Source organism: Schistocerca americana, chromosome 11 (genome assembly GCF_021461395.2).
Source record: "Schistocerca americana isolate TAMUIC-IGC-003095 chromosome 11, iqSchAmer2.1, whole genome shotgun sequence".
Lineage (NCBI taxonomy): Eukaryota > Metazoa > Arthropoda > Insecta > Orthoptera > Acrididae > Schistocerca > Schistocerca americana.
In genome coordinates, this window is record NC_060129.1 from 108,950,444 (window position 1) to 108,971,178 (window position 20,735).

A 20,735-nucleotide genomic window follows, 5' to 3' on the forward strand; every position below is an offset into this window, starting at 1 on the left:
ACGTAACATTCCGCCAGTGCGGACGGTATTTGCTTCGTGATACATTACCCGTGCTGAAATGGACCGTTTACCAATTGCGGAAAAGGTCGATATCATGTTGATGTATGGCTGTTATGATCAAAATGCCCAACGGGCGTGTGATATGTATGCTGCTCGGTATCCTGGACGACATCATCCAAGTGTCCGGACCGTTCGCCGGATAGTTACGTTATTTAAGGAAGCAGGAAGTGTTCAGTCACATGTGAAACGCCAACCACGACCTGCAACAAATGATGATGCCCAAGTAGGTGTTTTAGCTGCTGTCGCGGCTAATCCGCACATCAGTAGCAGACAAACTGCGCGAGAATCGGGAATCTCAACAACGTCGGTGTTGAGAATGCTACATCAACATCGATTGCACCCGTACCATATTTCTATGCACCAGGAATTGCATGGCGACGACTTTGAACGTCGTGTACAGTTCTGCCACTGGGCACAAGAGAAATTATGGGACGATGACAGATTTTTTGAACGCGTTCTATTTAGCGACGAAGCGTCATTCACCAACAGCGGTAACGTAAACCGGCATAATATGCACTACTGGGCAACGGAAAATCCACGATGGCTGCGACAAGTGGAACATCAACGACCTTGGCGGGTTAATGTAGGGTGCAGCATTATGGCAGGAAGGATAAGTGGTCCCCATTTAAACGATGGCAGTCTAAATGGTGCAATATATGCTGATTTCCTACGTAATGTTCTACCGATGTTACTACAAGATGTTTCATTACATGACAGAATGGCGATGTACTTCCAACATGATGGATGTCCGGCAAATGGCTAGCGTGCGGTTGAAGTGGCATTGAATAGCATATCTCATGACAGGTGGATTGGTCGTCGAAGCAGCATACCACGGCCCGCACGTTCACCGGATCTGACGTCGCCGGATTTCTTTCGGTGGGGAAAGTTGAAGGGTATTTGCTCTCGTGATCCACCGACGACGCCTGACAACAGGCGTCAGCGCATTGTCGATGTGTGTGCGAACATTACGGAAGGCGAACTACTCGCTGTTGAGAGGAATGTCGTTACACCCGTTGCCAAAGGCATTGAGGTTGACGGACATCATTTTCAGCATTTATTGCATTAATGTGGTATTTACAGGTAATCACGCTGTAACAGCATGGGTTCTCAGAAATCATAAGTTCACAAAGGTACATGTATCACATTGGAACAACCGAAATAAAATGTTCAAACGTACCTAGATTCTGTATTTTAATTTAAAAAACCAACCTCTTACCAACTGTTCGTCCGAAACTGTGAGCCATATGTTTGTGACTATTACAGCACCATATATCACAAAGCGAAAAAAGTGCTCCAACTAAAACATTTGTATTTCTTTACGTACTACACGAATATGTAATAAAAAATGGGGGTTCCTATTTAGAAAAACGCAGTTGATATCCGTTTGACCTATGGCAGCGCCATATAGCGGGCGAACCATAGCGCCATCTGGTTTCCCCCTTCAAGCTAGACACGCTTCGTTCTTTGCAGTTTTTTCATTTCACGCTTATTTCGTGAGATATTTGGCCCTGTCACGATCAATGGACCACCCTGTATATATACCTCGAGTGTGGAACGGAAAAGCCCTTTTGACTGTTCATGTGCTGATAGAAGTCACTATAAATTTGTCCTATGAAATTTCCCGAAATACTGTAATTTGTAATAAATGTACGGCCTGCTGAGGTATGTTTGTATTTAACAGTTGTTGCATGATATATACAAATGTGTCCTGCCTCGCACGGCTGTTTCATTCTGCGTGCCGTGTCGAAAGCATCGAAACCCAGACTCGCGGCCTGTGCAGTTACTGTGAAGACGTCAGAAAGGAAGACAAAAACCCTCTGTCTGGGTTTTCGAGACTGGATTTTGAGACATGTAAACTTCACTGCCTACAGTCAATGTCGCAAACAGGAGGCTGGTGCGACCTTCACTTGAGTACTGCTGGAGGGTTTGGGATCCGTACCAGGTCGGACTGAAAGAAGACATCGAAGCAATTCAGAGGCGGGCTGCTAGGTTTGTTACCGCTAGGTTCGAACTACACGTGTTACGGAGATGCTCCGGGGACACAAATGGGAATCCCAGGAGGGAAAGCGACGTTATTTTCGAGAAATACTATTTGGAGGACCGGTATTTGAAGCTGACTGCCTATCGATTCTAGAGCCACCAGTACACACTGCACGTAAGGACAACAAAGATAAATTACGAGAAGTCAGGGCTCACACGGAGGCATACAGGCAGTCGTGTTTCCCTCGCTCTCTTTGCGACTGGAACTGGAAAGGAAACGACAAGTAGTGGTACGTAGTACCCTCCGCCACGCACCGTACGTTGGCTTGCGGAGTATCTGTGTAGATGTAGGTGTCTGCTGTGAACTACATAGCGGATAGACACGGGAAACCATAGCACTGTCAAGCATTTTTCATTCCGAATTTTGCCTCTCGATCACTTCGAGGAGCGAATTTAAAGTTATTAGAGAAAATGGTTCAAATGGCTGTGAGCACCATGGGACTTAACTTCCGAGGTCAATAGTCCCCTAGAACTTAGAACTACTTAAACCCAACTAACCTAAGGGCATCACACACGTCCATGCCCGAGGCAGGATTCGAACGTGCGACCGTAGCGGTCTCGCGGTTCCAGACTGTAGCGCCTAGAACCGTTCGGCCAGTACGGCCGGCACGTGTTCAGTCTCGCACCTCCAACGTGGGAACGGCCAGTGAAAGCCTTCCGACATTTCGCATTCCTAGAAACGAGAGGTGCTCTAGGGCTGCGATACGTGGGTGGGATGACATGCGACAATAAATTGGTAAATACTTAAGATTTCGAACTTAGTGTGAAAACGTTCTATGTTGTTTATACGTAAAGAGAGACGCATTCTTTGCAGGTCGCAGAGACCTTGATCTCAAGTTGAGCGGCCGGCACTTATCTGGAAACGTGAGTGGGCACCTGGCAGTCAACACTCCAGACCTGTGATAAGCTGATAAGCGAGTCGCCGTTATCGGATGTCGACACTTGCGGAATGGGGCCGGTAATCTGCGATTCTGCGCCGTTCGGAAATAGTGAGGGACCAACTGCAGAGAAACGGCTCCATTTCGGGCGGTTTGGGAGACGGAGCAGCTGAGAGGTGTGTGTGTGCGTGCAGGAGGGCTGCGTGTGGAGCAGCCTGACTTTGGGGGGCGGGAGGGGGTGGGATACGGGGGGAGGGGAAATGGGGGTGGGGGGGGAGGCTCTGCTTGTCCGCAGTCTGACGTGGAGACCCTCCGACGGGACTAAATCCCTCTGTGAGACATGGCAAACGTCAATAGAGTAACACGTGAGACATCGTCCCCTTGTACCACACACGACGGCTGGCTAATAACACACGCAGGTCAACGTGTACACCTTGTTACACTACAGAAATGTATTAGCTAGGGTAGTTCATTGTAGGTTGTTTATTATCAGAGAGTATCTTCTCAGGCATGGGCATGGCTCAGAGAATTTTCGACTTGCTGAACACAGCACGATGTGCTGAAGGCGAAAACTCTATAGAAACTACAGTGTCCACGTGTCCTCCCAAAGAAGGCACAATAGGTCGCTGATATCCTCGACACACTAAACACTCTAGCGGAGAACACCGGCTGTATTCTCAGACGATGAAGTGACCTACAGGGAAGGGCAACTTCACGATGACTGCAAGGAAACCTGGAACAAATCTGACGGTATTTTTTTGCTTCGTTTGCAAACAGAAACCTCTCTTTAAATAGGTATCAATGCAATAATAATATCTAGTAATTAGATAAAGAGTGTCATGTTAGCCTGTTGCTGGATTTCACGTTTGCATGAGAAGCGATAGTATGCGTAGGGATAGATTATAAAACTACGCGTACATCACTAGTTGGCAAGCCACGTGACTCCGTGCGCTGGAGAGTACTTCTGGACGCACGAACTGACCCGCCCCTCCCCTCTTCCAGTCGCGGATGCCGCATGGGAAGAGCGGTCGTGGCTAAGACACGCACTGGCTCTGATTTCCAGAATTTTCGGACGCGCTGATATCGCGAGATGTACGTGACAGGCAGTGAGGCGTTGTCCGACTCTTCCCAGAAAGTACTCTCTCGACATGTCAGTAGTAAACCTCTGCGAGATAGACAACACCTCTCCTGTAGCGTCTGCCCCTGGAGTCTCTTGATGATATCTGTAGCTCTCTTGCGCCGACTAAACGATCAGGTGGCGAAACACACCGCTGTTCGTTGCATACTCTCTCTCTCGTCTCTCAGACCTACCTCGTAAGCGCAGCAGACTAACAACACTCAACAATGGGCCAAACAAGCGCCTTATAAGCCTGGTTCTTCGTGTATGAGTTACACTTCCTTAAGATTCTTCCTCTCAATCTGCCGTCTGCTGTTCAAAAAATGTTCAAATGTCTGTGAAATCTTATGTGACTTAACTGCTAAAGTCATCAGTCCCTAAGCTTACACTCTACTTAACCTAAATTATCCTAAGGACAAACATACACACCCATGCCCGAGGAAGGACTCGAACCTCCGCCGGGGCCATCGGCATGGTCCTTGACTGCAACCCCCTAGACCGCTCGGCTAATCCCGCGCGGCTTGGCGTCTGCTTTTCCTGCTATTTGTTTTGTGAGGTCGTTCCAAAAAAAATGGTTCAAATGGCTCTGAGCACTATGGGACTTAACATCTATGGTCATCAGTCCCTTAGAACTTAAAACAACTTAAACCTAACTAACCTAAGGACATCACACAACACCCAGTCATCACGAGGCAGAGAAAATCCTGACCCCGCCTCGAATCGAACCCGGGAACCCGGGCCTGAGGTCGTTCCACTCAAGGCCGTTCTGAATAGTTACGCCTACATGCTGCTGTACAGTAGCTGTACAGTAGTGCACTTGTTCTCCTACGTACGCGCGATGTCGTACATCTATTTACGTTCAGGGTCAACTGCCAGAACCTGCACCATTCATCAGTGCTCTGCAGGTCGTTGTGGAAATAGACACTGCGTTGCTACTTTCTTACAAACAACTGCACTACCTGCGAACAGTGTCAAAGAGCTTCCGATGCTTTCTACTAGATCATTCATATACACTACAAACAGTAACGAAACTAACACTCTTCCTCAGCGTATTGCTTACATTACCTATACATCTCAGGATTCTGTTCCATTGAGAGTGACAGCTTGAGCTCTGTCTATGAGAAACTCTTGAATTCACTCGCAAATGTAGTCTCGATACTCGATAATCCGGTATTTTTTCCACTAGGCTGCAGTGCGGGACAGTGTCAGATGCCTTCCTAAAGTCGGGGAACGCTGCAACAACCTGAGCCCCGTTGCCTACAGTGCTATGGAGCTGACGGAAGAACAGCTTGGGAGTAACACTGTGCATTGGTTGAAATGGCTCTGAGCACTATGGGACTTAACATCTGAGGTCAACAGTCCCCTAGAACTTAGAACTCCTTAAACGTAACTAACCTAAGGACATCACACACATCCGTGCCCGAGGCAGGATTCGAACCTGCGACCGCTCGGCCACCCAGGCCACTATGGGGTATTATACGCCGATTTTTATGACAGTATATATATATATATATATATATATATATATATATATATATAGTGTTGTTATTGTTGGAGAATTCTCTACAGAAATGGAAAACGTTGAGCAAATAACTCGATTAATTATTCTTTGAGTTCTTCTTGTTCTTCCAATACGCATTCATTCTTTCCGAAAAGACCTGTTTACACACAACCGATCCCTTTGGTCTGTACTATTTTTCTTTTGGTTTCTCTGATATAACTTCCTATTTGTCTTCTTTGAGTCTGAAAGTGTCTCTTTCTTGAAGTCAGCTAGTCTTATGTTTGCATTATTTAGGTCCTTTCAAATTTCGTCCAGCCAAGCTGTGGGATACCTTAGTGTGGCTGCATAATCTATTATTCTCCTCGTCAATCGATTTTCTGGTAGTCGGCTGAGATGACCAAAAACTTTCACTCTCCTTTTGCTGATATCATTTTCGAGGTTTGAAAACTTTTCTGTTGTATTAATCGGTTGTAGCATGTAACCGTCTTTGTTATGTCATCCTGCTAGAATTTTCCTGATGATCTTTCTCTTTTCTCTTTTGATGTCTTCAAGTTGTTGTTTTCTGTTAAGAGTTAGTGTTTCGCATGCTTTCGATTGCTGGTTGTGTGACAGTATTGCAGTGTCGAATTTTTGCCCCTCTTGACATTGACTTTTAGTTGTAGAGGTTTGGCTTAACCCTAATCCTTTTTTTAATTTTTTAGATTCGATGTTGATGTGAGATTCTTTCAATACCTCTTGGCCTGATGAATTCTCTAAGCTATTTAAATTGTCGGGCCGTGTTAATTTTACCAAATTTTGTTTTCAACCATGCGATTTCTCTTCTTGAATAAAAGAATTCAGTTTCCTCAAATGAAATTTGTAAACCTACTTTTTCTGCACATTCTTTGGGTATTTCCGGCTGTTTGACTGCACTCTGCTCATCCTCTGTTAGTATTGCCAGGTCATCTGCAAATGCAAGATGTGGTATGTAGAGATTCTTTGGCAATGCCGACTCATATTGGTTTCCAAACCCCACATTTCTTGAGTTCTTTCTCGCATTCTTCCATAACTTTGTCCGGAACTACGTTGAACAGAATAGGAGAGAGTCGCTCACCTTGTCTCACACCTGTTTGAATGTCGAAGGGTTCTGAGATCTCCCTCATGTACGTTACTTTAGATTTCGTGCCAATTAGTGTTTGTTTTATGATTTCTCGTGTTTTGGGATCTAATCGCCTCTCTTGTAAAATCTGGAGTAGTGAGGGCGTGTCTCCTGAATTGTATGCTTTTTGAAATGTACAAATGTGCTTACTACACTTTTTGTCTGAGACCTCGCTTTTTGAGTATGGTTTTGAGGTTGAAAATTTGCTCCAGACATGATCTGTTTGATCTAAATCCTGCTAGATATTCTGCTACTATGGGTTGTAATTGCTGTTGTGTTCTGTTCAAGAGACAGAGGATCGACACTTGCTTGCGGGGAGCGGCCATTGACCCTCAAGATAAGCAGATGTAATTTATTACGCATAAATAGGCATAATGACTGACTACTGGATGATTGTAGGATTGCAGAACAACCAGTGGAAGCAATTACATCCATAAAATATCTAAATGTGTGTGTACAGAGCGATCTGAAACTAATGGCAGGTAAAAGTCATACAAGGTAATTGGAAGGACTGTCTGGAAGTGTAGTCCACCCACAAAGGAGGTAGCTCACAAAACACTCGTTCGACCAATACTTGACTATTGCTCGTCAGTCTGGGATCCGTAGCAGGTAGGTTCGATAGAGGAGTAGCAGGTAGGTTCGATAGAGGAATTAACGGAGATCCAAAGAAGAGCAGCACGTTCCGTTACGCAAGCATCACGGAGACGCTCAGGCAGGTGTGCTGGCAGACGCTGCAGGAGACGCACTCCACAGCACTGTGTGGTTTACTGTCGAAGTCCCTAGAATGTACAAACAGGCATCTCGCAAAAGACTGTGAAGGCAGAATTGGAGAGAGTCGAACACGCATGGAGGCCTACTCACAGCCATTGCTCCTTTGAAGCATTCTCGAGTGGAACAGGAAGAGGGGCATGGTCAGTGATTGACAATGTATCGTCCAGCAGGTATCATAAGGCTGCTGTGAGGCTGGGACGCCACCACCTGGCAGCCACTGCGGCGGCCTCTGGCTCACAGCTGCAGCACCGTGGGGGCAAGTGTTGCACCTGCCGCCTGAGCTGGGTTCAGCTTGCTGGCCAGCCACAGCAGAGCGACTGCTGACGGCAGAGGTGGCAGCTCCGTGAACTGAATGTGGCGCCCTGCACACCCCAAATCACCTACAAAATTTAATCGTGTATCTCGTTATTACGCAGTAGATCCACAAGAACTGTCCTTAATCGCTGTTCTTCCAGCTCTAGAAATTCCATCAGCAGGCAGTGTCAAAGTATTCAATCTTACGTCAAAAAAACTATAATAGATTTCGGGAGTCCGTTTCGTGGCATGATACTCACTGGAATGAGGCAGAACGGACTGACAATCATTTGTGATACAATCGCTGCCATTCTACATCTAGTCTCCGGCCGGAATGGCTGAGCGGTTCTAGACGCTACAGTCAGGAACTGCGCGACTCCTCCGGTCGCAGGTTCGAATCCTGCCTCGGGCAAGGATGTGTGTGATGTCTTAGGTTCGTTAGGTTTAAGTAGTTCTAAGTTCTAGTGGACTGATGACCTCAGAAGTTAAGTCCCATACTGCTCAGAGCCATTTGAAACATTTTCTACATCGAGTGCCGAAAGGTTCTGTTTGACGTCGTTCAAACTGAAACCGAAATCTCGAGGGTGTGGAGTTTAATCCAGTTATCGGGTGTATTGCGACATATCACACCCCGTGGGAATGGAACGTGCCTCTGGGATCCGAAGGGCGGATTGCGCAAGCGTGCTCTCGCGGCAGATAAGCCGGCCGGCGTGACGTCACGCGGCAGGTGTATAAGAGCGGCTGCCGCCAGCTGCGCTGCCTCGCCTCACGTCGCTCTGCTCCGCTTCGCCTGCAGGGTGAGTAGCGGCGCTTTGGATATTCCGCCACATTTCTAGAGAGAGTTTCGTTGTGGAAACTATTAAATGCATCTCGCATTGAAATCCGCACCAAAGTTCGAGCCTCAGTAAAACTTCGCCAGTCTGGGAGATTTTGCGTTCGTTTAAATTGTACTTGCCTTTTTCGGTGCTCCTGGAGCAGCATTCTGTCGTGTTTTGTGTACCATGTGGGATCAATTCCGTCTCTTATTAAATTATTTGGTATGAATCTCTCGAGTGCTGTTGATACTACTTTTTCAACTTAAGCCATATATGGTCTTCACTTACATAGTTTGGAAGGATTGGAGACTGTTTCTAAGAAGTCAACCGAATGTTTAGTTGCTTTTATAAATAGATATATCTCGCGTTTACTTTTGGTGAATTTCTTTGTTACGGAATTGAGCCTCGCTACGACTGTGTGTTCACTAATCCCTGTATCCGTCGTGATGCTCAGGATTATTTGTGGCTAAGAGGTCGAGTGTGTATTCGTAACCGTTTACAATTTGGATGGCCTCGTGAACTAATTGTTCAAAATAATTTTAAAAAAGCATTTAGAACAGTTACGGAAGTTGTTTTATATCTGCAATGTGGTCTGGAAATGTATTTTTGTCAACATACGGAAGATAGATTGAAGTCACTGCCAACTATAATTGTATGAGTAGCGTACCTGTTTGTGGTGAGACTCAAGTTTTCTTTGAACTCTTCAGCAACTGTTTCATCTGAGACCGGCGGTCAGTAAAAGGAGCCAGTTATTAATTTATTCCGGTTGTCGAATATAACCTCTGTCCATACTAAGTCACAGGAACTACCTGCTTCAATGGCGCTTGTGAGCTGGAACGCACATTACATTATGTTTCCTTAAGTTGTGCTTCTTGTTCAGTCCGGAACCGCGGGACTGTTACGGTCGCAGGTTCGAATCCTGCCTCGGGCATGGATGTGTGTGATGTCCTTAGGTTAGTTAGGTTTAATTAGTTCTAAGTTCTAGGCGACTAATGACATCAGAAGTTAAGTCGCATAGTGCTCAGAGCCATTTGAACCATTTTTTGTGCTTCTTGTTTCTGTTGTAGTGGAGATCATTACAATTACGGCTTTTCCCTCCAAAACCTAGGATGCTTTCTCTGTGACCCTGTAAATACCAGAGTTAAAGAATGTAGAACAACAATGCACGTTACAAGCATAGCGTTCTGTATTACTTCATTTCCTTCAAAAATGGTTCAAATGGCTCTGAGCACTATGGGACTTAACATCTGAGGTCATCAGTCCCCTAGAACTTAGAACTACTTAAACCTAACTAACCTAAGGACAGCACACACATCCATGCCCGAGGCAGGATTCGAACCTGCGTCCGTAGCGGTCTCGCGGTTCCAGACTGACGCGCCTAGAACCGCTCGGCCACAACAGCCGGCTCATTTCCTTATTTCTAACATTTTAAAAATGTACGTCGGCTTTAGATGACATGTCAATTATAGATGTTCTTATCTCTATTTAGTGAACGTATTTTCAGTCATGTTTTGAACTTTGTCCCCCTACACTTTATTAACTAATGTTTCACCGCAAGGGATATCGCATTTTAGAGAGTAAATTAATATGGAGTATGTCGTTCTTCTTTTCCCACATTCACATACCCATTTCTTCTTTACTTATTGTCTTTTGGGCATGCACTTGTAGTAATTAAAGTAGGCACAAATGCAGTGATCAAAAAGAAATGATTAGCATAGATTCGCATTCTCTTTACATCGTTCCTTTCTTGTTGCTCCCCTGCTGATGGACTGTTTCTATCGCGATCAGTAAGCGTGAAAGGAAGCTACCGTACAGGCAGAGGGATCTATATTTATACTTGGCAGAACTAATTACATACCGACATAATGGTCGGTATTGCTTTCGTTTCCCAAAAGTTTTAAATATTTCGATTTCGGAAAAGAAGCTCTGTATTCCGCCAAGATGTCGAAGAAGAAGGTCCCTTACGTGCTGGTTGTATCGAGTAAGATGTGGAGGCGGCGGTTTGAAAGCGGACAGAAGAGGGACGAGGAAGGGCGTCCCTTACCTGAGGGATCGCTACCTGGCGAAGGGGCAAGTGCGGCAAATGGCCGGCGTGGCAAATGCCCGGCATTCCCGCCTGCCAGCGCCACGCTGGAGCCCTCTACACGGGAGAGTAGGGCCAACCTGCCGGCCGCCGCCATTTTAGGCGTACTGCGCAAGGGCAGCCCTGTGGACGGAACTGTAAAATTCGCCTGAATACGACAGTGCGTCAAGTGAACAAATAACTATTGTTATTAATCGTTACATCCTTGATAACTCGGCGTCTACTGTGAAAATAAGTGAAAATTTGCTACTCTCTCACTGACAAGGGAACCTCCCCATCGCACCCCCCTCAGATTTAGTTATAAGTTGGCACAGTGGATAGGCCTTGAAAAACTGAACACACATCAATCGAGAAAACAGCAATAAGTTTGTGGAACTATGAAAAAATAAGCAAAATATACAAACTGAGTAGTCCATGCGCAAGGTACGCAACATCAAGGATAATACGAGCTTAGGAGCGCAGTGGTCCCGTGGTTAGCGTGAGCAGCTGCGGAACGAGAGGTCCTTGGTTCTAGTCTTCCCTCGACTGAAAACTTTAATTTTTTGTTTTCATACAATTATCAAAGTTCAGGCACTCACACATAATCAACTTCGCTCTCCAAAATTCCAGGACATGTTCATATTTGCTTGGACATATGCAGGATTTGACAGTCTACACACGGAAAAATTTGAAAATGTTAAAAACATATGTTTTGACAGAGCACAGAGAAAACTGTGCGACTGTGGAAGTGTTGCATTCATTTGTTGCAGTTTATGTGACAAACTCTTATGTTTTCATCACTTTTTTGGAAGTGATTATCACATCCACATGAAAACCTAAATCGGGCAAGGTAGAAGAATCTTTTTGCCCATTCGCCAAGTGTGCAAGTTAGGTGGCTCGACAACATATTCCTGTCATGTGACGCACATGCCGTCACCAGTGTCGTATAGAATATATCAGACGTGTTTTCCTGTGGAGGAATCGGTTGACCTATGACCTTGCGATCAAATGTTTTCGGTTTCCATTGGAGAGGCACGTCCTTTCGTCTACTAATCGCACGGTTTTGCGGCGCGGTCGCAAAACACAGACACTAAACTTATTAAAGTGAACAGAGACGTCAATGAACGAACGGACAGATCATAACTTTGCGAAAATAAAGAAAGTAAACTTTTCACTCGAGAGAAGACTTGAACTAAGAACCTCTCGTTCCGCAGCTCCTCACGCTAACCACAGGACCACGGCGCTCCTGGGCTCGCACTATCCTTGATGTTGCCTACCTTGCTTGCCCATGCACTACTCAGTTTGTATATTTTGCTTATTTTTTTCATAGTTCCACACAACTTCTTCCTGTTTTCTCGATTGATCTGTTTTCAGTTTTTCAAGGCCTGTCCACTGTGCCAAATGATAACTAAATCTGAGGGCGGTGCGATGGGGAGGTTTCCCTGTGAGATATAGACGCTTATAAATATAGCTAGCAGTAATTTTTTTCTCACGCTGACCTTTGTGAAAAGTATTACATGCTTAAACGATAGATTCCAGCCAACGTCTCTGAGGTACACATATCACTTACAGTACATATTAAATTACAAATGCATACTATGATTTGCATATTTCCTTTTTTAATGCTTGTTTGTTACAAATGATGATAGTTATTTGTAATTAAAAATTTAAAAAAACACAAAATTACAAATTACGGGTGCATCAATTTAGCTAAAACATGTGAAAGACAATAAATTTATTCTCCTTAAAATACCTTTGCTGCATTTCTCATACCAATACTGCACTTTGCTGTGGCTTCCTTCAGTACCTGGCAGTTATATTTCCTCCGAAGAACGTAAATTCGAGTCTTCAGAAATTCATCTACAACTCTGTCCACGACACTGTGAGAGGAAGGAATATTGTGAATGAGTTCCTCGAATGACTTCTGTGCAACTGCCTGCAGTATTTGGAGTGATAATTTAGATTCCAGGAACAGTTTTTCATCCACACGAAAGACTTTATCTGTCATCTCAATAATGCGAAATATTTCTTGGGAAATGCATTCCAAGCTGTCTTGAGCTGTATAATTTTTTAGTTGAGTGAGTCTTCGTACTGCTTCACATTCAGACTTCTCCTTTGCTGAAAGTGACTCTCGGCACGCTTCGCAAAGCAAATACTTTTTCTGCACTTGCTTTGTTGTTCTGTCTGCTAAATAATGTAGAGACTGTGCTTCCTCAGGTGGCATTTCTTCAACATCGCTTACATCTGAATTCGCACTTGCAAGCAAGTGTGCATCGTCTGTGCCTTCTGCTTCGTCGTACGTCCGTCTGTGTTCCAAGTAGTCGACAAGAAATTCACCATCTTCTGTCTGATAATTTCCACGGCGACTGGGACGAAAATACTGTGACACGGCAATAAGCCGCAGTATCATCTTGAAACTGAGACAATCTGGAACAGGATTACTGGCTCGAACCATACTGGAAAGGTTTTCCAGAGCATCCTGTGACAGCCTGCACAACACACTGGAAACCTTTTTCGTTCAGAAGATAATCCTGGACATTAACAGCTGTGCATTTTGCTAGAATAACTCCAGATTGTACAGGTTTCCAGATACCCCTGTTTCCGATTTTCAAATTTTCAAACAGCGAGATGACACTCTTAAGGAACTGTACACCATCATTGTGTATGTCCTCAACGGTTCTACTCATGGCAGTTTTCCTGTTCCTTGAGGTCATTAATTTAAACCAACGGAAAATTGTGGCTATGAAAAACGCTGTTGATGTGGCAGAATCTTCTAGTACATGTTCCTCTATTGCATAATGTAACGATGCTGCAACGCTGTGATTTAAAAGTGCGTAAGCAGGACCAACCTTAATTTTATCACAATGCCCTGGCCTTATGACATTATCTTTTAAATCCCAAGCAATATTTAATTTCTTTTCCTTGTCAAACTCGTACAGTTTCTTGATAGGCTCAATCGAGACTACCGGTTGCGCCAAATTATTGTCTGCAATTACTTGCCGTCATAGGATAATGTGGTCGGAATTAGTTAGGTGATTCCTCACATTCTTCAAGATATGCTCTACGTCAGGCATGAAGTACAGATTCCGCCCTGGAGAAAATGGATGTTGGCAGAAATTCTTTGTTTCATTATGACGGCCAGCAATAATACCACATTCACCCCACAGTGCCTGATTTTGTCCACCCATATCTGATACAATAACTTCTACCATCAGACCAATCGCTTCACACTTCACAATTAATTGCCACAGGAAAGACTTTAGTTCTTTACCTGCAAATGAGTTCCCGGTGAAAACGTAACCAATTATTTGATTCCATTGGGTACTTAGACCACCAAGCATAAATACCAAGACGTGACAAGCATGTTTTTCATACGAACCATTAGCTGCTGGAAGTGTTGGATAGCCAATTACGAATTTCGATGAAATGTCGTAATTTAGGCCGGGCGTGAGACTCATCTCATCCATCATTATTGCAACATGTCTTTCAAAAGGATTCGTGGTGTCTACTTTCACTTTAAGAGTGGATAAAAAATCGTCCAAAATACCTGGACTGAATTCCAGAGACTCAGGTTTCCTTTGTAGAGTTCGTTCGCTTGGTAATGGTTGTCCCAGTTCTCTTACCGCATTATATCCAACGCTTCCACAAGCTAATCGAATTATGAAAGCCTTCTTAATAGCTTCCGGTGGCCACTTTGTCCCTCGCATAGTTTTTTTTCTGCAGTGCCGAGATATGATCGTCGTTTAAAAAAGGTTTCACAGATGCCGCCATTGTATCAATTTTACCATTCGCGCTGTGTAGTTGCTTCTGCAATAAGTAGATTTTCCTTTTCAAACTTTGTACTTCCGTTTCAGTGTCATTTTCAGGAGGTAATCCGACGTCAGAACTGTGAACATCCGGCAAAAATTCTTGAGGAAGTGCGCAAACTTGCTCATTGCCTGAAAAGAAATAGTATTAATAATAATAACAAAAAAATGTTTTGTCGAACGACAACGCGAGAAATTTAAGTTTCATAAAAATTTGGTAGTGAATAAGATAGATAAGTTACTCTTTAGTTACATATATTTAAACAGTACCTGGCTCTCTCTGTGTAGTGTAAGTGCACTCAGGTTCCCTTTGCACACCCCTGTCCTTTGGTGGCTTTCGTCCCTTAATTTGAGGACGATGGCTAATATAGTGGGTACCGCATTAGGTTTCAGTTTCTAACACCATCCTTACGATTTGCTTCAAACTGATCAGGTGTGAAGTGAAGCTAAAAATGACAATCCAAATTACACTGTTAAATAAAGTTCAAAACTAATACCTGTAAAGAAGTAAAGATGGCACTATGAATAACTAACAAAATAGACCTTTTCAAATTTCATATACATGAAGTACATCCGTATTTGAAGATTTGATTTTCAGGTTCTGCCTCTTATTCAATGGTGATCGTAGGCATTATTGTAAAAATGATGTGGATGTAGCTTTATTAATACTATCAATAACTTTTTTAATGCATTTAGAGCTATTTCTACATAAATATTACAATAAAAATGTATAAAGTGAAAAAAAAATCTTTGGTTTTTAGGTGGAACTGAACCCAGGAACCACACATCATAAATCAAATGCTATACCGACTTTTTTTAAATTAAATCTCTTTTTTCTTTTGTTCGTCTTCGTTCGGTGCACCTGTTCGGGGCGGACGTCCTAAAACACCCGTTTATGTTCGTCGTTGATCAATCAACTCAGTTTTTTCTTATTACAGAGGGGAGCTAACCCTCTGACCGAACACACTGAGTTACCATGCCGGCGACTGAGGTATACTTGCACTCTTCCATTGTGCTTTGTAATATGTAATTCACATAATTATCTGCTGCAAAGAGAAGTTTCCTTATCTCACACAATTTAGCTGTTTCGTATGGAAATGTATCTTTTCTTCCAATACGGTGTAGCCACAGTTCGCGTCTTTTCGCATTCCTTTCGCGCCCTGTGGAATGCGGAAAAGCTTGCTACCTCGGACTGGTTTCGTATAACAATTTACAGCACAGGATTGCGGCATTTTCACTATAGAACTGTGGAAAATGCGACGTTAAGATCTTAATTTAATACACAAAGAGTATATATATTTCCAACACCTGTAAATATCGGCTAGTTAATTCAGATTTGCCACTTACACCTACGTATTGCTCAGGCTCAAAATGGCTGCCTCCCTCCGCTCGCTTCAGCTGACCAATAGCAGCCGCCGATTGTCGGCAATCCGCACATAAAAGGTTGGTGGCGCTCTCTCGCATACCCAAGGTGGCTTCCACCGACTCCCCCTCCCTGATGATGCCTTCCTCCCCTCCATCTACCCCTCCTACCAACTTTTAAAATCCCCACCCTCCCCCCACCCCCGCCCGCCGGGGTGGCCGAGCGGTTCTAGGCGCTTCAGTCCGGAACCCCGTTACTGTTACGGTCACAGGTTCGAATCCTCCCTCGGGCATGGATGTGTGTGATGTCCTTAGGTTAATTAGGTTTAAGTAGTTCTAAGTTCTAGGGGCTGATGACCTCAGTTGTTAAGTCCCATAGTGCTCAGAGCCCATCCCACCCCCCACCCTGTGCTTTTTCCCCAAGGGCACACTCTCTCCCTTCTCTCCGTATTCCCTTCCTCCCTCCCTCCTCTCCCCCGGGCCTCCCCTCCCCTACTTCCTTTCCTCCCCCTCCCATCTCCTCTGCCGGTGACATCTACACCCTCCCCTCTCCCTCCTTCCCCACCTTTTCCCCTATTTGGCAGGTCCCCAGAGCCGTACACGTATAGTGAACTTTCGCGCGCTGCAGATCATCACCTAGTGTTTGTATGTGCCGTCGTGTTCGTGTTCCAGTGTTTCATCGTTTGTGCTCCATAGTTCGTGTGTGTCATCTCTGTCTTCTCTGTGCGTGTCCACGTTTCTGAACGTTTTCATTTTGGACACTGCGGCCATGAAAGAGTCTTTGTGTTTTAATTTTGTGTGCATACGTTTGTATATCCACCATGTCTGTTCTGCAATTGTCTCCTTTTGTTATGTGGCCGAAGAGCGGCGTAGTATGCCGCTGCTGGCCTACCTGTACTAGGTGTGAAAATAACGATAAAAGAAAAAAAAAAACCACTCTCATACAGTGCTCTACTCCACGGTCACGAGAGCGGATCACCTGCCCGTCAACACCGACTCCCTCCACGTGTATAGTCTGTGCTGAGGTCGGCCGCAAGTGGAAGTGGTGTAAATGGGGGCTGCAGAACGTCAAGCGTTTAGCAAACGTTAGGTTTTATGGCGCGGGTCGGACGACCAAAATTATGTCAGCAAAATTCCCAGAAAGCAATTGGCGCAGCAGAAAGAGACCAGAGAGATAATCCGAAGGTCCTGTTATCGAGTCTCTACGTCCAATCTTTTTAGTTTTGTTCATTTTGTATGTCGCTTACACTGCAAATAGACCGGGATAATGCTCCAGACATTGTATTTATTAATACCTTAATAAAACGCATGAAAACGAATGGGAAAGTAAAATTTGAGATTGCGAATATTAGTGCTAGCCGAAAGGTAATGCCTCTGAATTTTATTTTTCTGAAAACTCTTAAAACACTTTAAGTAAATCACAACTTTATTAACATTCTACATATCTACATACATGTCTACATATCTATTAGTCAACACGGCCACCCTTGTGACGAATACATTTCTCCCAACAAGAGACCAGTTTCTCGATGCCGTCACTGTCGAATGTTTGACTTTGTTGACAAACCCACAACCTCACCTCTGCACGCACTGCCTCACCACCTCCAGAGTCCGCACCTTGTGGTCTAGTGGCTAGCGTTGCTGCCTCTGGATCACGGGGACCCGGGCTCGATTCCCGACCGGGTTGGCAATTTCCTCTGCCTGGGGACTTTGTGTTCGTGTTGTCCTCGTCACTTCATAATCAACATCAGTCGTGACAGTGGCTGAGTAAAGGAATTGGACTGTGTGAAATATTGGGACTTTGCAAGGGCGCTGAAGACCGAGCAGTTGAGGGCCCAACACAACCCAACCTCAACAGCAAACACCACTATCAGAGCAAAGATCTTGACGCCCTTTCTTTAAATTTCGCCAACAGCTGAAAATCGGATGGCGCCAAGTCGGGTCTGTACGGAGTGAACTCATGGCATGGCCCGTGTGAGGTCTGGCACCGCCACTCTGAAGGAGAGCTCGCTCCGCGTGTGGGCAGACTCTTCTGCAGTCAGACACTGAACCACAGCACACCGCCTCTCACGCACTAACATAGTTAGGTTGCACTGCGCCGTGTCACACGCTGCAAGTCAGAACCCTCTAGCGCCAGAGGCCTGTAACATTCAGTCATTATAAAGAATCCGCCTCGATTGCAAACAGAAACCGGATTCTATTTGCCTTCAAGGCGCATTCTTTATAATCATTAAATTATTCACGATTGCTGATGCGCTGCAGTGTTAAAAGTTGGAAAGTTGTCACGTTCCTCAACGAGGCGGGAAAGTCGGGCGAGGGACATCTTTGTCGTGTCATACCTCAGCCGATGTTGAGAACAGATGAAAAAATTCGGAGGTGTTGCTTTTCAGCACGGTCTCATAAATTTCCTGGAATTGATTGTAAGGCATGCGCGAGAAATTTGTATATAAAATTTCATACCTGTATCGTTTTACAGTTGACGATTTATACGGGCTGGGGTGATATTAATCAGTGATAGTCTCAGCGTCTTACATATGCTGCAAACACAGAACTTTTCCAATTGCATAATTGTTTTAAGGATTCCCGAGAAATACAATCTTGATTTAGATACTGTGCCTTACACACATTTTCTAAATAAGTCTGGACTGTAGAATGACTCACACTGTAGAACAGTCGAAAAGTGACACCAAATCGATAAGACGGCTCACAATCACTCTGTCAGTTTACCCACTTGCAATCATTCCACTGTTCCAGATACATATGTGGGTTGTCTTGGTGTAATCACAATGCTAGATCGAAGCATTAACTGTGCAAGTGTAGAAAAAAAAGAAAATGTCGGACATAAACAAACCCCTCAGGTAGCATGACTTTGGCTCTGTGAAGGAAGTCACACGAGATGGACAGCAAAGTTATAAACTGGTACAATACCTGCTAGTCATCTTTCGATGTCTATGTGACACAACTATCTTAATTGAAAATTAGTGCAAGATGGCATTAAACGCCAAGGTCCCATGCTAATAGAGCTAATAGTACCTGCAGTAAATTAACCACACGTTCTGGGTCCTGCGTTACAGCAGTGGTGTTCCTGAACAGGCCTAGCCCGTCACTTCAAACTGTGAGATACTGAGTCAGAAAATTATCATCAGTCGCAAGTTTGCGAGTTTCTTATGAGTGTCTTGAAGAACATGTGATCTGACACTGAGACAGAAACAGTTTCCTATGTTTATAATTTTTTTGCTGTTATGTTAATTACCCACATGGAGAACAAGGAGTAAAATTTTGCAAGATTAAAGCAGCGTCCATTTAATATATATATATATGAGTGTGTGTGTGTGTGTGTGTGTGTGTGTGTGTGTAATGTGCAGTCCAGAGATTGTTTGACAGTGGATCTCCAGTCTCCATGTCTCTCTTATTCCAACCGCTGTGTTCCTCTGGTCCTTTCCCCATGGACAGATTCGCCGGTTGTGGTTTCTAGGAGCCCTTTATGTGTCAACAGATAAGAGAACTAACATTCCTCCTGAGATTCTGTTTTGTGTGCAGGACATCTGCTAAGACATGAAGGAATGACTTCCATGGTACTAGAGGGAGCTGTAGAGGGCAAAAACTGTAGAGGAAGACAGAGATTGCAATACATGAAGCAAATAATTGAGGACGTAGGTTGCAAGTGTTACTCTGAGATGAAGAGGTTAGCACAGGAAAGGAATTCGTGGCGGGCCGCATCAAACCAGTCACTAGACTGATGACCAAAAAAAAACTGCAGCTATAGGAGGTGGTTACCAGGTCGACGTTTTAAACCAAAGGCACAAAGACATGTGGTTGCGTGGGTAAAATTCACACTCTTTTCTTTCCAGTGATCGTGTAGTCAAGTTGGCAGCACTACCGACGTAAGGTATTTATCATCATCCCCTGTCAAGTTGACATTTGTTCATCTACCTGAACAAATCTGCAGATTGACAGCCGCATAGCCTCTTGCACCCTGATGACGTTGTGCCTCTGTGAGGCTTTGACGGCAGTCTTCCTGTATTGGTCGCACCTCCTCTGTCTAGTTTTCCGCGTCCGTCGACGTTTAAACAGTAGCGGATGAACACTTTCGGCTGTGTTAAGGGCGTGGCCACTTCTGGCGACCCCTGTTTGCGTACGTGGCGGCTGCTGTTCTCCAGTCTGGAGGTACTCGGCTGTCGCTGGAGCAGTGTGATGGCAGCGTGGTGTGTGTATGTGTGTGTGTGCGTGTGTGTGGTCCATGTAACCGCCAGCAGCCCAGCACTTTTTTATAAATCCAGACTGAGTTTCTTAAAATGTGGCTTGACCTTTTTGAGGAAATAAAGTTACTATTTCCGCTGGACAACTACCTTAAATGTTCAGTACTTTCTCTCTTTTTAAGTCATTCTTCTTTCTGTGGATGAAAATTCAAATGTCTCTTTCAAGATTCGTGGACAGTTTCCCTCGTTCACTTGTACAACACATAAGAGTATACAGCCAACCTTTCACATTCATTGCTCCCACACCGAGAAGATGAGCGGGAACATTGTCAGTACATGGCTCATGTTGATTCTCGACTTCTACAGAACTATTCTGAATTGCTGTTTTAAAATGGATTCTTCAGCGACTGTTACTAATGAAACAACGTAAATCCAATAAGCAGATAGTGATTTCCCATTTTATTCAAAGGTCCAATCTCGGCATCTAATGCACACAGTCTACACAGTCAATGTAAGGACGAACAAGGAATTCTTCAGCGAAAATTAGACCTCGTTGTCCAGAATCTGTATCATCGAGTGGTTATCTACTATTATCAGTACCATCTGCAATGCGGAGGTTCAGTGACTTCTGCTACAAAATAATAGCATATGTGTTAGTTGAAGGGAAAGTATATGCTCTGTGGCTCGCTCTG